Below are 7,330 nucleotides of genomic sequence, written 5' to 3' on the forward strand. Positions count from 1 at the left end.
ATTTTGGACTGCCTTACTGCTCTTCCCCAGGCTTTCTGTGTGCTCTTGCACAGGTTACATACAAAATGGTTTGTCCATCTTGCCCCTGGGCACTGAGTGAAAGTCCCAGTTGACAATTTGGTAGCCCTGAACTTCACTGTGCTCTGTGCTCACATGAGACTCCTGCTCCTCATCATGGAAAGCAGAGCTGGGCTCTGGCAACTACAGTTCAAAAAGACTCCTTTGGGTACGTACCTAAAATCAGGTATGACTACTGTGGATCTGAATTTCACAAATATTTTAAGCCAATAAAAACAGCAGTCTTACTCCTTCTCTACCCTATAGCAATCCTTAGTTCCCACTCCTTCCCTTCTCATGCCCCTGTATGAGCAGTGGTGCAATTGCATGTTGAACAGGACTGGCAGACAAATTTGGACAAAAAACAATGCAGCAAAAAAAAGGTTTGTCTTAGCCTAGATACGCAGGCCGTTGTGGCCACCGCATGGCCACACACATTTGTGTCACCATCTGGCGATGTCTACACAAGCAAATAAAATGGGTTGTGGACAGGACCCTGAAGGCAGAAGGTGAGCAAGGTCTCCATGTGTGTGAACACCATAGATAGATTTTCTCCCCCCCAAAACGGTAAACTTATCCATACCGTTTACTGGGACCAGTGCTGCCTCCCTAACTGTGCCCAGACATGGTGTTACATGGTGCAGGCCGAAACCGTGCTGGGTGTGTCTATCTTGAGCCTGTTCAGTTTATTTGTGTAGACAGAGCATCGTGAGAGGGAACAAAACACCTGCCAATGGTGCATCAAGGCAGTATCTGTGGTAGGGAGGCAGGAACCCCTGATTTCTCCATACATACAGTGTCTTGTCTAGTTAGGGTTATACAGCCTGTAACGCCATCAGGGCACTACTGGAGAAAGTCAAGCTGCCTCCTAGCTGTTTTGAGTAGGAGTTACTTTCTTAAACGGAAAAATAATCACATTTTCTATGGAAAAAAAAAAAATTGGCTGTATGGCTTTTCTTTCAGCCAAGACATTTTAACTCAGTTCCTCCGTTCAATAACAACTCTATTGCATAATTGGGCTTGTCATTTTAGCCTCCTCTATCTCCTGTGGCTAAGTCCCTGATTAGACTCTGTCTGCACAGCCACAGTGCCCTCGCCCCTCCCACAGCCATCCCTACGGCTGTGATGTGGTGCTGGAGATGAAGCCTGGGCCTGAGGCCTTACCCACCGAGGGCAGGAGGACACAATAGGCGATTCAAACACCAAATCCCACCAGGCACTGCAACACTGTGGAAATATGCAGCTTTTGTGCTCAGCTGGGAAAAGAAGAAATGTTCAATTGTTTCTGAACCCGTGTTTTTCAGAACATTCTGTTCCATGCTGCATGTTGATATTTTGACTTCTTGTCCCAAAGTGGATGGAAATTCCAACTTTTGTTCAGCCTCACCCTCTAGCTAGTGCTGTAATAAAACTAAACCAATTACAATAAATGAGAAACAGCATTTAACAAATACTTGTATAGTTTTAACGATGCCTCGTACAGCAGTCACAATTTTTTTAAATTAAGCTTTATTCTTCACAGAACACAAAAGATTACAAGTTATTCATAGTAGAAAATGGCTAGTTCCTGTTAGTTGTGTTACATTTTGTGTGTGCTATATATTTCTTCTTGTCCTGACTCATGACAGGACTTTCAATCTGAGAGATATAGTACATTCTGCTCTCAGTTACTCTGGTGCAACTGCATTGATTTCAGGGTCTATGCTGAGCTTGAATTCCATTCCCACAACTGCGTGTTCATACACTCTGCAGTCAGACAGGCTCTCTGTTGCAGTCCTTTGGGACACAATTTCAAGAATGAGCCAAGATCCCTAAAAACTTTAGTTGTAATTGTTGTTCAATACAGTTTGTTCCTGACAATATTTATAATTAATCAGGGCTTTTCACCACTCTCACTGATACTGTGGTTACTTCTGAGATTTTTTCTTTTTTTTTTTCTTTTTCTTTTTTTTTCCCAAGGAATAAAACTGGGGAAAGCAAAGATCATTTTTAAAAATAAATTCCAGGAAAGGTCATTATAGCATGTTGTGTTATTGCTGGGAGTGCTTTAAAATTGGCAGCTAACTTATGTTTTGGAATCAGATTTCAGTGCTCTTTGTTTGCAGAGGTAATCTTTTGCAAAGTAGAAAGCATTGCCTATGGGATAATGAAGACAATGAATGAATATGGTCTTAACAGCAAAACTCTTTTCTTCACATTGCATATGAGAAGGTGCTCCTCCTAGGATGTTAAGCTGGCTTTAGCTTTTTAATTCATAGAATTGCTCCAGATATGAACATCTGTCTGTATGAATGGTATCACACTGCTATATTTTAAAAATCCAACCTTGGTTTTTTGTTGCTGTTTTTGACATATAATTTAGCTAGCATACCATCATACCAGACCTCTAAAATCAGTTTGTCAGAAGCTGCATTTTTTTTATGCCTAGAACTTTAAGAATCCCATCCTCTGAGGCACACAGAGCAGGCACACAAAAAGCAGGAGAAATGTTAAGATAGCACTGGAGTACCTCGTGGTGTCTGAGGACTCCATCCTATCATCAACAGCAATGACAAGGAGAGAGGAATCTCTGCTAAGGAAAAGTCTTTCACGATTAAATATTTTCCCTATCATTTTAGCAATGCATTAGGAACTTTAAAGATCAGATCTGATTTGCACATGCAAATGACTTTGCTTTTTGATTTCACAGTTGCTAGCCATCATATTGAAGGTAGATTTCTGATAAATAGATCAAGCTTCTAGCAGCTTGGTTTCTTATGCGTTCAGCTTTCTGTCAGCATTGCAAGCATCCTTTGCTCATTTAACCGAGTAGTGGAAAAATAGCAATATGCTAAAAACAACCACTGATATCAACTTGGAATTTGTTTAGATATATCAGAGAGATCAAGGTGTGAAGACATTTCAGAGAATTTTTCCAACCATTTCTACAGGCTTAAGGCAGGGGCAGATTTAGGGAACATATCAAAGGCTTCATCTGCAGTGTGAGCACTCACATCCCGTTCAGATGAGCTCAGGCTCTGTCCTCAGTTGTGTACAAAGCCTTGCTGCAGATTCTCTGCATCTCCAATACCTATTTCTGTACTGATTCTCTGGTATATTTGCTTGGTACTGACTTGTGGGTGCATGCTGCAGATTTCCCACAGACAGAAAGTAAGATCCTTAAGAACCGACTTGTGGTTTTTGTGGGGTACCTCCCCTACCTCACAGCTCTAGTGCAAAGGTGATTAGAGTTCATTTCCTATCAGAAGTGGAAATTCACATCTTAGATGGAATGTCCTGTTTTCAAGATAAAAAGAGGAACGGATCCTCTGAAATACACCTCATGGGTTTGCTAAGCTGGAAGAACCACCATATGGCACACTCACAGAAGACTGGACATGTTTCAAGAATAATGCAACAGCCGTGCAATTCCACTGCATCCAGTGGTACATATCAGACATGAGAGCAAAGCTAGAGAATGGGATCATGTTATTTCAACTATCAGCAGTGGAAGTAGAGCCCCCCAGGTGAAGGAAAGTGCTAGAGGAACCTTGTCCTTGTTCCAAATGAAGGTGGTTAAGCCATTGCACAAGAAGATGGATGTGTACCTCTGGAATTGGATAAACCAGGCTAGCCCAGGTCAGTACATAACCAGTTTGATACTGTCCAGTCAACAGCTAGAAGTCTGCAGTGGAATCTTATAATGGTTTACAGCAAGTGGATGGCTGGATGGGATAAGGAATATACCTTAAACTTTTTGTTGTCATGGGTATGGCCAGAGTTTGCCCTGAAGAAGGAGGTACCAAAAGTGTCAGAAGTAAAAGATATTCCTTGAATCTGCAAGGCTTGTTGTCTTAATGGCAAGTTTATTATGACATGTGTGGGAAGCAGAGGCAAGACGTGTAATGGCAGAGTACTGAGGAAGTCCGGCATTTACTGGCTGGGACAAATAGGAATTCATTTTCCTCTTAACAGTGTTGTTATCAATGAGGTGTTAGTGCCAACAATTATTCTGAAGGACTGACTGTGGCTTTATGGAAAAAGGAAGTATAGGTTAAATACAAAGCAGTTTCAGTAATACAGTGGAGAACACATTTAGTGAGTTAAATGGAGTATGCATTTACATAGCAGACTAAAAGACTATTTTGATACCACTGTGAAAAATATCATCAGATTGTATCACTCCGTACAACATCTGCAGGGGTAAATTGGAGCATTTTTATACAGAAATAATGCAGGGGACTCATGCATTTTGGGTTGGCTCATCCACACACCCAGAGAACTATAGCCCTCAGTACTGAACCAGGTTCAGAACTAGCACACAGGAGATCACATCTTCCTCCAATACCTTGAAAGTGTGATAATGGGTATAACTGATCAGAGAGCATGTGATATGTCCTTGATTAAATGGAATGGGAGTCCTAATATAATCATTTAAAAACAAGCAAAAATTGTTCCCTATATTCTGTTATATAACATCATGTTGGGAGGTTATGCTGTAAACACTTCATAAAGGTGCCTGTACTGCATGAATGACAAGAATCCACAAGAGAAGAGCTATTATTATCTCAGGATGGGTAGGGAGGGCTGCTGTTAGAATTTGGGGATTAAAATATGTTTTCTGAATTTCAAGTCTGTTGCCTTTTATCTCGGTTTTTAGACAGAGGGGACTGTCATAATCAATTTCATTTAACATCTGTCTGAGATTAGTGTGAGGCATTTTTTTTGGACTTTTTGCTTTAAAATATCCAGGTCAATCCGTGAAATTTGCACTGAGCATAGTGGCATGACTAGAGTTGTTGATAAAGGCAATATTTCAAGCTTTGCCTCCTGTAATTAGGAAAAGAGAGAGAGAGAGACTAATCCTAAACTAATAAGGGGGTGATTGATAGTTGTAGAATGTCCCTTCCATACCCTACCCTTCTCCAGTCTCTCTTGCTTTTTTCTGCTAGCATGAAGCTGGACCTCATTTTCTCTCTCAGTTCTTCACTATTTAAGTCAGAGAATTTTAAGCTACTGAGGCATAATATTAGCTGAACAAGAAATACCAGTCCTCTGGACCCCCTCCCATGGAGCAGCCAAAATGAGGAGGATAAGCTACAGATACTGCCTGAATACTTTGGCATGTATTGCCTTTGCACATTTTACTGGCCAATATGCTCTTAAAACCTGGTCAGTGTTCTTACAGCAAAGACATAAAACCCAGCAATGACTAATGCAACCACTCATTGAAATCAATTATATAGAAACCTTACTCAGGCTATGAAAGTAACTCTATAATCATGGTAAAAATTGCAAAGCCCTGTAAATGGAACAGAAAGAGATGTGCGCTTATTTTTTTTCCCGTTTGCCCACCATTTTGAGCATATGAGATCAGAGGGGATGCAGCTGGAAGGAGGAGACACAAAAATGAATTATGAAAAGTCACTTTAATGACTTTTAGTCACTCTGCACTTAAATGAAACTGAGCATACTCCAGAAGTAAACTGTTTCCCGTATAAGTAAATCTTTTGGCCATAACCCAGGAAATTCCTCCCACATATATCTATATTTATACTAGAAGTTCTTACAGGTAATAATAAATAGGATGGATGGGCTTAATGGATTGTGATGTGACAAAGTCCATGCTTTCCTCTGCCTGGGTCCTAGCATCATTCCTAGCTCTGTCCCTAGCTGAGTCTTCAATTTTTTCAGTCATCTACAATGTCAGCATTCCTGGTAAGTCATTAGAGTCTCATTTGTTTCCAGTTGATCTACATTAGCTCTAGTCAGAACCAGGGATTCCTCCTTGAGATCATTTTCTTGTTTGTATTAAACTACTCATTTAAAAAGTGGAGCTTGGGGAGAAAAAGGTTGTGTGCTCTGGGTGCTGAGTAGGGCTTTACTTGTACTCCCTGGTGCAAAAACACAAACTGGGAATCTTTGTGAGATTACGCTACGGTATTTATACTCCATTTGCTTGATCTATATATGATGTTGAACTCTAACTCCTGTGTACTTTTCCAGGTGAATTCTTTGCATGCTGGTAGGCTATCTTTAACCTGCTGTAGCAGGGATTGGCTTTACCTTATTTGTAGTTCATATGGTGAAAAGAGTTTTCCCAGAGACAGAAGCCTTTCTGAAATCAGAGAACTGGTAGAAGCCAATGAATAGAATATATAATGCACAAAATATGAATTCAGAAATAACGGTGGTGTACTGTTTGTACTCAACTCCAGGAACATTCTAAAGACACAAAAACAAACAAACAAAAAAAAAAGGCTTGTCATCCTTAGTAATAACACCTGACTGAGGTAGCTGATTGTGGATATATCTAGTTGCAATTATGCCTAGAAATAGGAAGGGTGGCAGTCTTTATAAACCTGAACATAAAGACAGCCCATTTTGCTATCATCTGGAAATACTCATCCAGAAACAATGTTCAATGGTTATAAAGCACTGCTAATGATGGGCCCAATCTTGCTTGCAAAAATATCCTTGCTAGCTCCAATTATGATTAAATCTGACCTACTGAATTATCAGTGAACCTTCTTATTTCTTTCATTAAGTGAGTCGGAGAAAGTTTGATGACCATCAAGATTATTCTCAGTGCAAGAAAGATACAAATATCATCAGGTAAAAAGATTAAAATTGAAATTATCAGGCAGAGGAATAAAACAGCAACTGTTGTGGTTAAGCTATTGACAGTTTCCACCTTGTTTAGCTATCACATTCTTGGGAAGGGGAAGGGGAAGGGGAAGGGGAAGGGGAAGGGGAAGGGGAAGGGGAAGGGGAAGGGGAAGGGGAAGGGGAAGGGGAAGGGGAAGGGGAAGGGGAAGGGGAAGGGGAAGGGGAAGGGGAAGGGGAAGGGGAAGGGGAAGGGGAAGGGGAGGGAAGGGAAGGGAAGGGAATGGAAGGGAAGGGAAGGGAAGGGAAGGGAAGGGAAGGGAAGGGAAGGGAAGGGAAGGGAAGGGAAGGGAAGGGAAGGGAAGGGAAGGGAAGGGAAGGGAAGGGAAGGGAAGGGAAGGGAAGGGAAGGGAAGGGAAGGGAAGGGAAGGGAAGGGAAGGGAAGGGAAGGGAAGGGAAGGGAAGGGAAGGGAAGGGAAGGGAAGGGAAGGGAAGGGAAGGGAAGGGAAGGGAAGGGAAGGGAAGAGTTAAGAACATGTATGCACAAACTGAAACATAAAAAGCTGAAAAATAAAGAAAAGAGTACTTCCAATTTAAGATGGCCATGGCAGCCAAGAAAGATATGAAGATAAAATGTTGTGAGGTAGTACATTTCTGCAGCACATGATCACAGAAGACTGTGTAAGAT

Source organism: Anser brachyrhynchus (genome assembly GCF_964034855.1).
Source record: "Anser brachyrhynchus genome assembly, chromosome: 1".
In the NCBI taxonomy this organism is placed as follows: Eukaryota; Metazoa; Chordata; class Aves; order Anseriformes; family Anatidae; genus Anser; species Anser brachyrhynchus.